Here is a 14,618-nt window from a genome sequence, read left to right as displayed (position 1 = left end):
TCTTGTTTGATCACCAGAAAAAGAGCTTTACAGACTGGTACTGAGACAGGGGCTTAGGCACTGCCTTCATGCAGCTCTTCCACTCTGCAATCTTTTGAGTGAGCAGAACTGAAAAAGAGTGCTTGGATTACATTTTTCACTTTGTTGGAAAGATTACATTACATCACTACAGGGAGTGCAGAATTATTAGGCAAATGAGTATTTTGACCACATCATCCTCTTTATGCATGTTGTCTTACTCCAAGCTGTACAGGCTCGAAAGCCTACTACCAATTAAGCATATTAGGTGATGTGCATCTCTGTAATGAGAAGGGGTGTGGTCTAATGACATCAACACCCTATATCAGGTGTGCATAATTATTAGGCAACTTCCTTTCCTTTGGCAAAATGGGTCAAAAGAAGGACTTGACAGGCTCAGAAAAGTCAAAAATAGTGAGATATCATGCAGAGGGATGCAGCACTCTTAAAATTGCAAAGCTTCTGAAGCGTGATCATCGAACAATCAAGCGTTTCATTCAAAATAGTCAACAGGGTCGCAAGAAGCGTGTGGAAAAACCAAGGCGCAAAATAACTGCCCATGAACTGAGAAAAGTCAAGCGTGCAGCTGCCACGATGCCACTTGCCACCAGTTTGGCCATATTTCAGAGCTGCAACATCACTGGAGTGCCCAAAAGCACAAGGTGTGCAATACTCAGAGACATGGCCAAGGTAAGAAAGGCTGAAAGACGACCACCACTGAACAAGACACACAAGCTGAAACGTCAAGACTGGGCCAAGAAATATCTCAAGACTGATTTTTCTAAGGTTTTATGGACTGATGAAATGAGAGTGAGTCTTGATGGGCCAGATGGATGGGCCCGTGGGTGGATTGGTAAAGGGCAGAGAGCTCCAGTCCGACTCAGACGCCAGCAAGGTGGAGGTGGAGTACTGGTTTGGGCTGGTATCATCAAAGATGAGCTTGTGGGGCCTTTTCGGGTTGAGGATGGAGTCAAGCTCAACTCCCAGTCCTACTGCCAGTTCCTGGAAGACACCTTCTTCAAGCAGTGGTACAGGAAGAAGTCTGCATCCTTCAAGAAAAACATGATTTTCATGCAGGACAATGCTCCATCACACGCGTTCAAGTACTCCACAGCGTGGCTGGCAAGAAAGGATAAAAGAAGGAAATCTAATGACATGGCCTCCTTGTTCACCTATCTGAACCCCATTGAGAACCTGTGGTCCATCATCAAATGTGAGATTTACAAGGAGGGAAAACAGTACACCTCTCTGAACAGTGTCTGGGAGGCTGTGGTTGCTGCTGCACGCAATGTTGATGGTGAACAGATCAAAACACTGAGAGAATCCATGGATGGCAGGCTTTTGAGTGTCCTTGCAAAGAAAGGTGTCTATATTGGTCACTGATTTGTTTTTGTTTTGTTTTTGAATGTCAGAAATGTATATTTGTGAATGTTGAGATGTTATATTGGTTTCACTGGTAATAATAAATAATTGAAATGGGTATATATTTGTTTTTTGTTAAGCTGCCTAATAATTATGCACAGTAATAGTCACCTGCACACACAGATATCCCCCTAACATAGCTAAAACTAAAAACAAACTAAAAACTACTTCCAAAAATATTCAGTTTTGATATTAATGAGTTTTTTGGGTTCATTGAGAACATGGTTGTTGTTCAATAATAAAATTAATCCTCAAAAATACAACTTGCCTAATAATTCTGCACTCCCTGTACATAAAATTTACTGTGAAAACAAATGTTTAAAGCAATGGGGATTTAAATGTGCCTTGCTTTTACACTGTGCTATTTGCTATTCTCAAGACAGGTATTTTTTAATATGTAGTCCTACAAATGATATTAGGCCAGGGGGTTGGTGTTGGTTACTCCCTCTGACAAATTCTGAGTAGAAGATTTGCGCTGTGATAATGTTTGTTAATGTTATATATTGTTTTGTCAGCTAAGGGTTTGCCGATATTCGTAATTTTATGGCTGTATGTCTGATGCTTTCGTTGTTGGAAAGTGAATGCTCACTACAGTATGCTTGAGTTGGTTTTGGTAAGAAGCCAATGATAAAGGCTCTGGCCCTGATTGGTTAATTGGGAAGAATATATCACTGCCATAGGTCTGATCTCTCTATTATGAAAAGTTATGACAAACGCAGAAGGCTTCATTTATCGTTAAAGGCATATGTTAAAACCAATGAGCTTTATGGGTAAATAGTTATTACACTATGTTGAAGCCTGTTGACAGGTGTTACATTACATGAAAGCTCACAGATTACCATGGCAGCCATGGATATGGTTGTTGGTTACAATGGTTATTCCCTTCAGCAAAACCACAGCGATAGACAATTTGCACTATGGGAATCTTTATTAAGCCCTCTTTGGAAGGATCACATTATATTTTGCCAATTGTATTTTTGTATATACTTTCTGACTGTGTGCCTGGTGGTTGCCTAGTGGGACGGCTCCTGCTCCATAGAACAGGCCTGACTTGGTTATAGTGATAAGAAAATGCTAGCCTGTGGTCTTGATTCTTCAGTAGGAAAAGCTGCGTGAGAAAAACCATCCAAAGGTAGTAGGTCTGACCTATTTATTTTGAAAAGCGTATGTTAAAGCCAATAACCCTTGAGAGGAGGTTGTTATTAGACTGTGTACATACCGTGCACAAAACCATTCCAAGATGGCCGCCCTTTGTTTTCTTTATTGTTTTACTTATATTTTTATGGCAAGCATATACCCGCCATGTAGAGGTGGCTGCAATTTTGTGTCTATTTTCTAATTTTATTCTGTTACATCATGTTGCATATACCTGTTCAGTTTGTGTTTGTTCCTTATTGTGTATTGGGGAGTAGGTTAAAGGAAGCATGAATCAGCGGATGGATGAATGAATGAACGAGTGCAAGGTTGAGTTACAGAGTGCATGTATAATGTTTGAGTCAGTGCCTGAAGTCTCCAGTGACTTGAGGGCACTACCAGTTATAAGCCAGACCTATCAACATTGATGGTGATTATTTTGTGTATTGTGTAATCTTGACCACCCATATTGAGAGAAAATCTAACGAGTGTTCAGAGTGGGTGAATATTAATCTTTCTTCATCTTTATCTGCATTAGTTTTGTACTTGCCCGTTTAGAGTATTAGCTCCAAAAAGTTGGAAAGTTGTTTGTTCCCCTTTGTTCTTGCCCAACTCAGGCTAGAGTTTGCCTATCAGCTTTCAAAACACGGCTGCAGCCCCCATCCAGTCTTCTTCCACCTGAGCACACTGTGATTGGCATCTACATGGCGTGTCCTTTCATTTACTTCTTGGCTTTACTTCTCAGCTTCTCTCACTGTATTCTGCAGTTTCACGCAAGCTCAGGTGACATCTCTCTCTGCTCCTGTGATGCTCTTTGATGGTGGCACAGTGATGTATTCCTAGATGCTCAGGTCCTTCATGGACAGCCATCTTCTAGCTGTAGATCAGTTGATGTATATATTTTATTCAGCCTTCCTGTTCACCGTGCTGTGGCATTGACTAAGAGGCCTAAATCATTTCATTTATTGTCTACTATTCTATGAACAGCAGTAGAAGTACGCCTACAAGTGATGTACATTAGTAGCAAAAATTATTCTGTGAGTCCCTGGAGTGCGGCTTTAGTTGATTGTTTTTCTGTTATTGGGGGCGTCTGTTACACGACAGAGGGTACCCATGAGAACTGAATGGAGTAGGCCATCCATAGTTCTTCGTTCTGCCATGGTGTAGATGTGTTTGTAAGATGGAGGATTTTCCAGAATTATTATTAAAACTAAACAATCAGATTTTTTAAATCTGAACAAATGAACTTTTTGTCTGTTTTGTATAATTTGAAAACATTAAACATGTTTTCTGTGATTATTTTTTTTAACTGTAGTTGTAAAGGGAACACCCCTATAATCCAACATTTGAAGAGAAGATTTTGTTTAGTCTTGGGCAGCAAAATCTGGTTAGTCCTTTCCTGCAAACTCAGAGACTGCAGCCACGGTGCATTGCCAACACGAATATTGTCAGAATTTTCAGTACCACATGTGAAGTGACATTTTACCTTTCACACTAATCTTCCGATGCCCCCTTGCTGGTGGCATGCATATTGGTAACCTCATACTGTCTTATATTTGCATGACCTTCGTTACCAATGTTACAATTAGTTTAGTTCCCCAACATCCAAGACCCTGATATTGGTTCACGGTGATGGGTCCGAGAATGAGTTGCTGACCCCTGCATACCAGGACAAGGTAGATTATCTGAACATGGTATCACATGCAGCAAATTACGCCCAGCAAAAATATATATCTAAATGTTTTGTTACATTTGTATCTAAGAAATCTCGTCCAAGTAACAATCCCAAAAAGGTACATATAAGTTTATTTTAGTGCCTAAGCTACCCAAGGTGGAAAAGAAAAACGTGAGCATCTCTTTAATTACATCTGAAAACATCACATTTCAAGTTACTCATGTCAGGCCAGTCACAAGTGTACTGGGTTTGTGGCTGGATTACAGCAGTCATTGACTCTCGGCCTTCAAAGAGGTTTTATCCGAAATCTGTAGGCGGTCCAGCATGCAGTCCTTTAATGAAGCATGTTTCGATTTATATACATCGTGGCTAGTTGTATCTTGGTACCCTGGATTGCACAAATAATCTCTTTCGGAATGTCAAGGAGAAGTGCACTCCAGGTCAGGGTGTGTTTAACTTCTTTTAACTGAACAGTTAATCCGTCAGCATCTTTTCTTGCCAAAACTGTGTTTGGCATTGTTGGCTTTTTTTAAAATGCTTTGACCCTGGGAGAATCCCCAAATAAAAGTGTTTTTTAATTTCTCAAACGTTTTGGAAGGGCAGTCCTTGAGATCCAGAAGCTCGACACAGCAGATTAGGCGCCCTGCCATAAAGCTCACATTTCGAATTCAGCTCCTAAGCTTACATTTGATCCACACCATTTTCTCTGGTTGTGATTCAAATATTTGTTTAAATTAGAAGGCAACGGTTGGCTTGAATGCCGAGATGCAAGATCTCTCACCAGAAATGGCAGGAATGTTGGCTTAAACATAGTTGTGTCTTTCATAGCCTTTAAAACGTTTTTATACTTGTCCAACAACATGTGATTCTCATACATTTTTCAGGCAGCTATGAATCAAGTTTTCCTCCTATGATTTGAGTAGAATTCTGACTTTCCAAGGATTGTGAAAAATTCCCCAAAAATCCATGTAAATCAAGATTTTCATGTGTATTCCTCTTCTGCAGCAACTTCTAAGAACAGACATAATAACAGTTGAAATGTGCAGTGTTACATAAAAATGTCTTTTTCTGTTTTTCTCTCTGTAAACTGTAAAGAAAATATTTTGATTTGCTAAAGAACTCCTTCAGCTTTCACTTTCTGAAATAAAGTGCATGTTTGCAACTTTTTCCACAGCATTTGCATCTGGACTGAGATGCCGTGTGCACATGGGATGGAAAGATCGTTGGAGATGGGTCTTAATAACCACAGCGTTAGGATTTTGTGGGTTTACTTATACGTTTCAGTAGCAATGTCTCAGCTGCCCTAAAAGTCTTCCTCCTATTAATAAGCTTTATCTCTAGAAATAAATGTCCGCAGAATTATTCCCCCCAAAAATGTTGTTGGTACTGAGGATGTAGGTGTTCAAGAAAGAATAGACCAGGGCTCCACACTCTTGTCACGTGATGAGGGGACTGTGCGAGTGGAAGGAATCACATGGCCTGCCTGCGCAGCGCCAGTGCTTGTTGGGGTCTATATCAGGGCAGACACATGTTTTCATTGCGCCCCATGCCACATGGGCTGAGCAGCATCCAAACTCAGCTTGTTCATGGTTAAAACCAGGCCCACTCTCATCTTCACTGTCTCTTTTGCCATCCATCCATCTCTCCCTCTGTTCTCCTGCTTTTCCTACTCTTTTTCTCTCTTTCTGTCTCTCTCTTTCCTGTTGCAGTTAACTTTAGGGAGCTATAGAAAGTGACAGTGGTACCAGCAGCACTTCTGTGCCTTCAGAAAACATCTCTCTTGCCCCAGCACTCTGGTGAAATGCCTGATGGAATAAATGACCTGTCCGGCCCTGCGTGCCATTCATACTAAAGTGATTATTCCCTCTGGAGTTGAGCATGTGCCTGGGTTCATCTTCCGCAGGGATCTTTGTGATAAAATCATAACCCACAATCATAAAACATTTGACACATTTTTGTATTATTTATGCCATCATGGCTTCTTTAAAGGAATGAACCTATTGCCACCGCACACATTGCTCTTCACCTGACACATTAACCTTTCTCGACCCCAAAAATGTGTGACTGTGGCTTTCTTGGTGATAGTTCATAGTTATGGCTTTCCAGATGGTTGCATATTACTCAGCGGCTGCCACCGCAAATCTCAAGGGGGGGTGGGGGGGTGGGTGGGTTGGACAGTGGTGGGGGGAGTGAAAAAATCATAAAAACGTACCTGCTCCCGACGCAGATGCCTCGCTTCTCTACTCTTTGTCTGGTGTCCCAGCATTCACTGGGACACCAGCAGAGACTCCCCAGCAATTCTGCCGCTACTTTCATGCTAAATTTAGCATGAAAGCAGCACCTGGATTGGTCTGAGTGGCTTGGCCGGCTGCTCTGGCACAACCCTGGGGTCTGTGGAGTTTCTCCAGCCTGGGTGTTCAACACAGCAAGGTTGGAGAAACCTGAGTGTGCATGAGACGGCCAAACACACATGCTCACTTAGTGCACAGACATCACTCCCCCGCCCCTCCCTGCATATACTGCTGGCTGAGCCAGCAGATGAAAAATAAAACGGTAACTAAATATTGTTTTATCTTTCAGATCCTAGCTGGGAACCCTGGGGAGGGGTGGGGAGGAGGGGGCGACGCACCTTCGCCATTGCCAAGGACCCGCCCCTGGATTACTATGGGCTTGCAGCACTGAAGGTGAACAAAGAAAGCGAAAAACACAGAGGCAGTGGTTACATAGCAAGAAACACCATGTCACAGCGGCATGCACACCGGTAGCAGAGTCACGCGGCTGGAGAGGGCACAAGGCAGCGCCGCCCTGAGCCGAGGCTTCTTTAAATCCCCTCTTTTCCTGGGTCCCTAGGGCTGTGCAGTGCTTTTCTGCATTTATAAAACAAGCAACGCTCTGGGCCCAGAGCTGAGGCTCTGTTCATGACAGCAGTGGTTTGCTTTCGGGCATCACATGTGAATCAAGGGCTGTCAGGGACCCTTTTCCGTTTTTTTTCTTTTTGCTTCATTTTAGTGGGGCTGCACAAGAGCGTACTTTGTTCGTACGAACCCCTTTAATGTTGCGCCCCGGGGGTAGGTCAGACACAAGGTTATTTGCTATCAAAACGTCAATTCATAGAGCTAGCAAGGCGATCAGCAGATATGCATAATGACTTCTGGCTCTGAACAGCAGTTATTCATTTTTATAAAGTTCTTACTGCATGCAGAGCTCCTCAGCTGGCAACCATTGAAGACCAGATCACTTTTATTCTTGAAGTTAAATATTTTGTCACAAAATTTATTTCACAGGTTAGGAGTAATTTACAAGTGATCTAAAGGACAGTCAGTGATGTCGACAAATTGAGGACGGCGCTTTCCATTTCTAAGCAGAGGGTCCAGATGCTGTATTACTTCAAGCAGCTAGTGCACATGCCCCACTTTTGAAACCTTACTTTCATGGCGCCTTACTCCTGCATTTGACAGTGGTCCGCATGTTGGCGCTTAGGCAAGTGCAGGACCTGGAGCGTTGTTCTTTCATTCTGAGATTCCACCATAAGTCTCCCTGTGGCTCCAAGCTGCAGGGTTGCAGCCCCTTGCACGGGTGGTTGGTGTTCTTTGCCGCTCCATGGTGTCTTATGAGCACCGATGCAACCGAGAAGTCATGAAGGAGAGACCAGACCGGAGAGCAACATGATTGGCTGTCCTGTGACGTGGTCGCTTCAGAAACTGCTTCACAAGTTGTCAAGCAAAGTCGTGCTTGGGTTAAGCATTTAAATGGACATACACTGCCTCTCCGTACGTTCTTAATCTCCTGCAGTCCAAAGATCCAGATTATGGTTGCCATACTGGAGAAAACGGAGCCCTAGATCTGGGGGTCTATGAGTTTTGTTGACGTTTAATATACCTAGGCAATTGGGCTGAAGGCTGGAGGCGTCGACAAAGTCATGATATCTCGGTTTTCCAAGCCATACTTGTCTTTCCTCCAAAGCTATTAGGTGCTGATATGTTCTAGATTTGATCCTATTTGGTGAGCTCTGATAGATGAGGGCCTATATGTAAGTAACTTTTGGTTTGAAGCCTTTGGGTGGGACTGTAATTGGCACCGCCCTGCACTACGATTTGGAATTATATCTTAGATACCAATTGGCTGTCCCCCAAACTCCATCAAGCACTAGCCAGCTGTCAGGCATCAGCCATTGACCTCATCAGACATAAAAGTTTTCAGCAGATGCCTATTATGTCAGATATCCAAGTCATGGTGGGATGTGATTCTTGTCAAACACTCTTCAGAACTCTCCAGTGGTCAGAGCACCTCGGCGTAATTTCCATGTCCATTTTACTTAATTTTAGAAGGGCTTGTGTTATTCTGCCCTTTGCATTTTAACATTGTTTTGCCTTTGGAATGTTCTTTTTCCTCAGTGGTCGATCACTGTCTCACACTCACAATTGGACGTTCCATGCTTTCCAGTGTTTACACGTCTGACACATTCTTTGTTATCCAAACACCAACACCAAAAATCACCACCTGAAGCACTAACGCACCGGAACCCCTTCTTATGCTGAGACCTTGTTATCTTCTCCCTCATCTTCTCAGTTGCATCTAGGGGCGTACAGATGAATGACCTCATTGCCTGGGTTGGTGCCCTAGCAACAAGTAAATGAGCCATGCTGATGCATGGGAGCATCACTGCTAGTTATCACTTCCATCCCCTTATCAAGTCACCAGCTCCCTCAGCAGATTCAATGCCGTAAAGCCTTACTGTCATCCATAAAGTGGAAGGTGGTGCTAAAGAAGAGCTGTGCAGTCCCTCTTGAAAGGGGATGATCCATGCTCCCAAGGTGGTCCTACTCTACACTTGTTGGCACTGCGTGTCTTACACATTTATATACACCTCTGCTGCCACACGTGTGGCTTAGCAGTGCTCCATCTTTGTTGCTGCCTGTAGCATACATGCATATTTGCTCACACTGATGCTAACCTTTCTTCAAGGCTACGTGTTGCGTGGATATCCGGTCCTCAAAGGTGGTTGTGCACAGATTATGGAAGAGGTGCAAGGGGTGTGTGTCTTTAATTAGGTTAACTATAAGACCCATACCAGAGAGTTCAGTAACAAGGCATTGTCTTCATAATGGCAAAACAGGTCTTTTTAACATGTGGCTAAAATAGTTCAGACTTCATTTAGAGTTTGGGATGTTGGGGGGGCAGGGTATTCCACAAGAAGCGTAGTGAGGGTCTGTTTAGAGTTGGATGGACCGCCGGACACACTAGCAGAATCCTTAAAACACCCTTTCAGAACTTTTGTCCTGAAACTCTCAGAACATCTGCCCTGTTTAGGCCAGATGTTTTGAGGTACTTTCTTTTCTGTTCAGGGCTGTCATGAAAAGCCTGTCGTTACCGAAGAAAACTAACAAAAATTGAGTCTCACTGAATGACCCCCACGTCCCTGAAGAAAAAACAATAAAAATGACTGAAGAAAATTACCAGGGTGTCTGTCAGGGCCGTCAGTTTTTTATTTTACAAAAAAAAACTCTTGTATTGAGTCTGTTTTTGTAAACAAAATATTTTGCTGAGTCACTGCCTGAAACATGACGGTGCTCAGCAAATTTTCAGCGCCTTGAGAGGAGCTGCTCTGACGGCGTCTTCTCTGAAAACACAAAGATCTCTTCCAGGCAGATGGACATCTCTAAATGTGGGGGGTTGTTGCCCACCAGGACAGCAAAGCACGTGCCTCCTCTGACCGAATGGAGTGTAGTCAGGTATCGATGACCACTTTTATCTTCTACGCTACATCTGTGGACAGCGGTGCATTTGCAGTGTAATACGGTTTGAGTTTTGCAGCTGGGATAGCGCCACATGCTGCCGGTGGGATCCCATTCGACTCCTGATGGTCTCTTGTTCTAAGAGCTGAACAGTCATTGTAGGAAGCTGGCCTGGTGTGTGGTGGGTCCATGTGGCACTTACACCTTATACCAGGTCCAGGGCTCCCCTATTAGTGAAGTCTGGGCAGTGTCTAGAAGCCAGGGTTCTCTAGACATTGCTGTGGATGAGCAGCCAAGGCTTACCTAGGAGACATGCAAAGCTCATGCAAGACCACTGTAGTCACACAGTACTTACACACATGAAAGAAGACACTCAGGCCCTCATTATGACATTGGCGGTAAACACTGCCTACCGCTGCGGCTATGGCTGCCAAAAGACCGTCGCCGCGGCTACCAGCCGTCCTCTCTATTATGACCACGGCCGGATTTCCGCGCGAAAGATGGTGGAAATCCGGCTGTGGCCATGCCGGTGGATGGCGGTATGTTGGCGCTGCTGCCACCAGCAGCGCCACGCCAGTAGACCGCCGCCGGCCGTATTAGGACCCATAATGCGGCCTGGCGGTGTTCTGCTGGCGGATGCTGCTGCTGGTAGCAGCGCCTGTCCCGTCTCCTGCCGGAGTACCCCCTGAACACAGGTAATTGGGTGGTGCTCGGACAGGGGAGAGGGGTGGGAGGTGTTGTGTGTGTGTGTGTGAATGTATGTGCGTGCGTTTCGTTTTGGATATGTGTGCATGTATGGAGGCATGAGTGCGTGTATGTTGTGTTGTGTGAATGCGTGTCTGCGTGTATGTATGAAAGTGTGTGCAGATGTGTGTGTGAATGGATGTATGGTTGAGTGTGGGAATGGGTGTTAGTTTGTGTGTGTGAAGGGGGGTTATGAATGGAGGGGGATTTGGAGAGGAAGGGGGTGGGAAGGAATCTGGAGAGAGGGTGGGGGTGGGGAAGACAGACCCCTATCAGTGACAGGGAGGGGATTCCCTGTCACTGATAGTGCCTACCACCATGGTTTTCGTGGCGGTAAGGATGCCATGAAAACCATGGCAGTAGGCAGGGTCATAATCCCTCCGGCGGTACAGTGACGGCCGCTGGGCTGTAAATTGCTATCTCCAGTCCGGCGGCTATTACTTCTGTGGTGATCGGTGTGGTACATTGGCAGTTTGGCTTCAGCCAAACCACAAATGTCATAATATGGTGGAGAGTACCACCAGCATGTTGGCAGTACTTTCCACCATATTACCGCCGACCGCCAGGGTCGTAATGAGGGCCTCAGTGTTACTAAAATAAAGGTACTTTATTTTAGTGACAAAATTACCAAAAATACTAGATAGGCAATACCCCAACAGGAGGTAAGTAAACCCACTAAATATGTACACTAGTAATCAGAAATAGGCCTAAATAGCAATGGAAAACAGTGCAATAGCAATAGACAATAGTGACCCTAGGGGGAGCCCAAACCATATACTAAAAAAATGGAATGCGAATGTAGGACCCCCACCCAGGTAAGTGGAATCTGTAGAGGGGAGCTGGACGAACTAGGAACCCCAAAAGGTAAGTACCACAGTGATCCCCAGCAACCAGGAAGAAAGGAGTAAGTTACTCGGTTTTCCCCAAACTACCAAAAGGACGGAAAATCAGGATAATGCAACACCCAGACAAGAGTGCAAGTAACCAGCGATGGATCCTGAAAAAGGAAGACCTGAAAGAGAAGGGGACCAAGTCCAGAACTCGGAGAAGTGTCCGGTGGTGGCAGGAGCCACTACCCACCCGTCTGTGGTTGCAGGAGTTGGTCGACGGTAGGACGAAGACGGTCAGCAATGCAGCCCTGGAGTCGGTGAAGAGTTCCTGGAGGACACAGTCGACGTCCCATGCCGGATGGAAGATTGCAGCTTGTCTTGCATGGAAAAGCCACCAACAAGCTTTGGCAAAGGCAAGAGTTGTGGTAGATGAAAAGTGGGGCTGCTGGGGACCAGCAAGGTCCAGGAGGACTCAACCCATAGGGGTAGTCCTAGGGGGCCCTCAGCAAGGCAGAGAGTCCACAGAAGAAAAGGCAGCACCCACAGAAGACCCACTGGAAGAGTACCCAGGAGTTACAGAGGAGCCCACGCAGCACAACTGAAGACGGGGCCCATGCCGCAGGAGAAGCACGCAGAGGGCATTGCATTGCAGGGAAGAGTGCTGGGTGATGGGGCTACACGGACCCTGAAGACCCCTTAAAGGAGATGCCAACAAGCCTTGGTAGCTGCAAGAGACGCAGTGCATGTGTGTACTGTCCTGCATGGGAAGGCATTGGGCTTACCTTCACCAAAGTTGGACAGCTGGCAGAGAGGACCAAGGGGAACACTCCAAACCACCACCCGTGATGCAGGATCCATGCAGCTCAGGGTGAGAGGAGATCCACACAGCCGTTCGTCGTTGCAGTTGGTGCCTGCAGATGCAGGGGAGTGACTCCTTCTCATGCAGACTGAAGACTTGCCGCCCTCAGAGGATGCACAGGAAAATGTTGCAGAAGCTAATAGGAGCCGTGGAAACAATGTTTCAAGCAGAGTCTTCGTCGTGGATGCAAATTGTCGGTTCCTGGAGGGTCCAGTCGCAGTTCTAGTGGCCAGAAGTCGAAGTAGAGGTTGCAGAGGAGTCCTGCTGGAATCTTGCAAGGTGAATCCGAGGATCCACCCGAGAGGTAGAACCTCAATAGCCCTGGAAGGGGGATTGATCACCTAGCCAGGTGACCACCTATCAGGAGGGTGCTCTGACATCACCTGCACAAATGCTCCGAGAGGCCTCTGCCCACCTGGATTCAAGATGACAGAATCAAGGGACCCTCTGAAGGCACTCTGGGCACCACCCAGGGGGTGGTGTGGACAAGGGAGTGGTCAATCCCCTTTACATTGTCCAGTTTTGCGCCAGAGCAGTGACTGGAGGTTCCTGAACCGGTGCAGACTGGTTTATGCAAGGAGGGCACCAAATGTGCCCTTCAAAGCATACCAGTGTCTTGGGGAGGCTACCCCTCCCAAGCCATGTAACACCTATTTCCAAAGGGAGAGGGTGTTACTCTCCTCTCCCAAAGGAAATCCTTTGTTCTACCTTCCTGGGCTTGAGCTGATCAACCAGCAGGAGGGCAGAAACCTGTCTGAGGAGTGGCAGAATCTTGGGCTGCCCGGAAAACCTCAGAAAGCTGGTAGGAAAACACTGGGGGTCCTCTAAGGAGCCCCCAGAGTGCATGGAATCATACTTCCAATACCGGAAACAGTATTGGGGTATGATTCTGACATGTTTGATACCAAACATACCTAGGTGCAGAGTTACCATTATGTTGCTGGACATAGGTAGTGACCTTTGTCCAGTACACGTGTAAAATGGTGTCCCTGCACTAGTGAAGTCATTGAAAATGGAGCTGGAGTTCGTGGGGCACCTCTGCTCATGCAGGGGTGCCCTCACACCTGCACCCTGCTACCTGGCTAGGAGGGCCTACCATAGGGTTGACTTACAGTGACCTGGTGCAATGACCTATAGAGAAAAGGGGGCATGCACCCTTTCATGCAGGCTGCAATGGCAGGCCTGCAGATACACTTTGCATTGGCTCCCCATAGGTGGCATAATACATGCTGTAGCCCATGGGGGACCCCTGGTACCCTAATGCCCTGGGTACCATATACTAGGGACCTATATGGGGGCACCAGTATTCCAAATGTGGGGTGTGTGTGTGGTCTAAGCAACCAAATTTAAAGGGAGAGAGCATAGTCACTGGGGTTCTGGTTAGCAGGATCCCAGTTAGCTGAGTCAAAACATACTGACAACAGGCAAAAAGTGGGGGTAACCATTCCAGAAGGAGGGTACGTTCCTACAGTCATCATTTCATTCTCTTTATGTAACAACTTCCCCACCCTCACTTCCTCGTCAGTCTCGGCTGCGATGTCACAATGTATTGTGATGCAACTGCAGTGTGATCTTGTTGCATGATTTCGCAAAAGTGGAGTTGTGACACGGGTGGTGAGGTCTCTGGGCAGAAGTTGATCAGTCAAAAAGTACCAAGTCATGCTGCATCAGGCACTTTGTCATGTGTTATGAGAACGCACCTTTGCATTGCATTCTTCAAATAAATTAGCCAGAACATTTGTGAAGAATATCTAAAAAGCAGCATATTTTCAAGTGAGTTATTCATTATAACATTTTCTGATGTGCTATTATATTTCACGCCTTTTAATTAAAATAAAACTTAGGAATTGATTAAAAGCAGATGTATGCATTTTCTTTAGTCATGCTTCTGAGCTCTGAAGTATGACCACATTTAATTATCAAGCATTGGCAAAGTCAGTAGGTCTCACGTTGCCTGTCAAATGTTTGGTTTTGTCAGTGCTTGTTGTCTCATGGTTTTCTCTTGTTATATATAACCAAGAAACCTTTTTGGCGGTCATGCACCTTACAAATGAATACATAAAAGTAACGCAACCACATCTTCCGGCACACCGGCCTGGTTGCCACAGCTACATTGTTCGCTGGCCCTTGCAATGGCCTTCTCTCGTCCAAGAAGATCATCAGACAGGGTTGAGAATCACATTTCAGCTTCACACTGTGAT

At 45.5% G+C, this 14,618-nt stretch overlaps 1 protein-coding gene across 1 annotated transcript in view; it reads left to right on the top strand.

Annotated features, from left to right (window-relative positions):
* The window catches only part of LOC138283776 (catalase-like), a 91,854-nt gene that overhangs the window by 36,105 nt on the left and 41,131 nt on the right, over positions 1 to 14,618 (top strand). The window lies entirely within an intron of this gene.

The sequence above is a fragment of the Pleurodeles waltl genome, chromosome 3_1, assembly GCF_031143425.1.
Source record: "Pleurodeles waltl isolate 20211129_DDA chromosome 3_1, aPleWal1.hap1.20221129, whole genome shotgun sequence".
Taxonomy (NCBI): domain Eukaryota; kingdom Metazoa; phylum Chordata; class Amphibia; order Caudata; family Salamandridae; genus Pleurodeles; species Pleurodeles waltl.
Note: the sequence above shows the minus strand (reverse complement) of the source record. Positions and strands in the feature narration are given on the sequence as shown.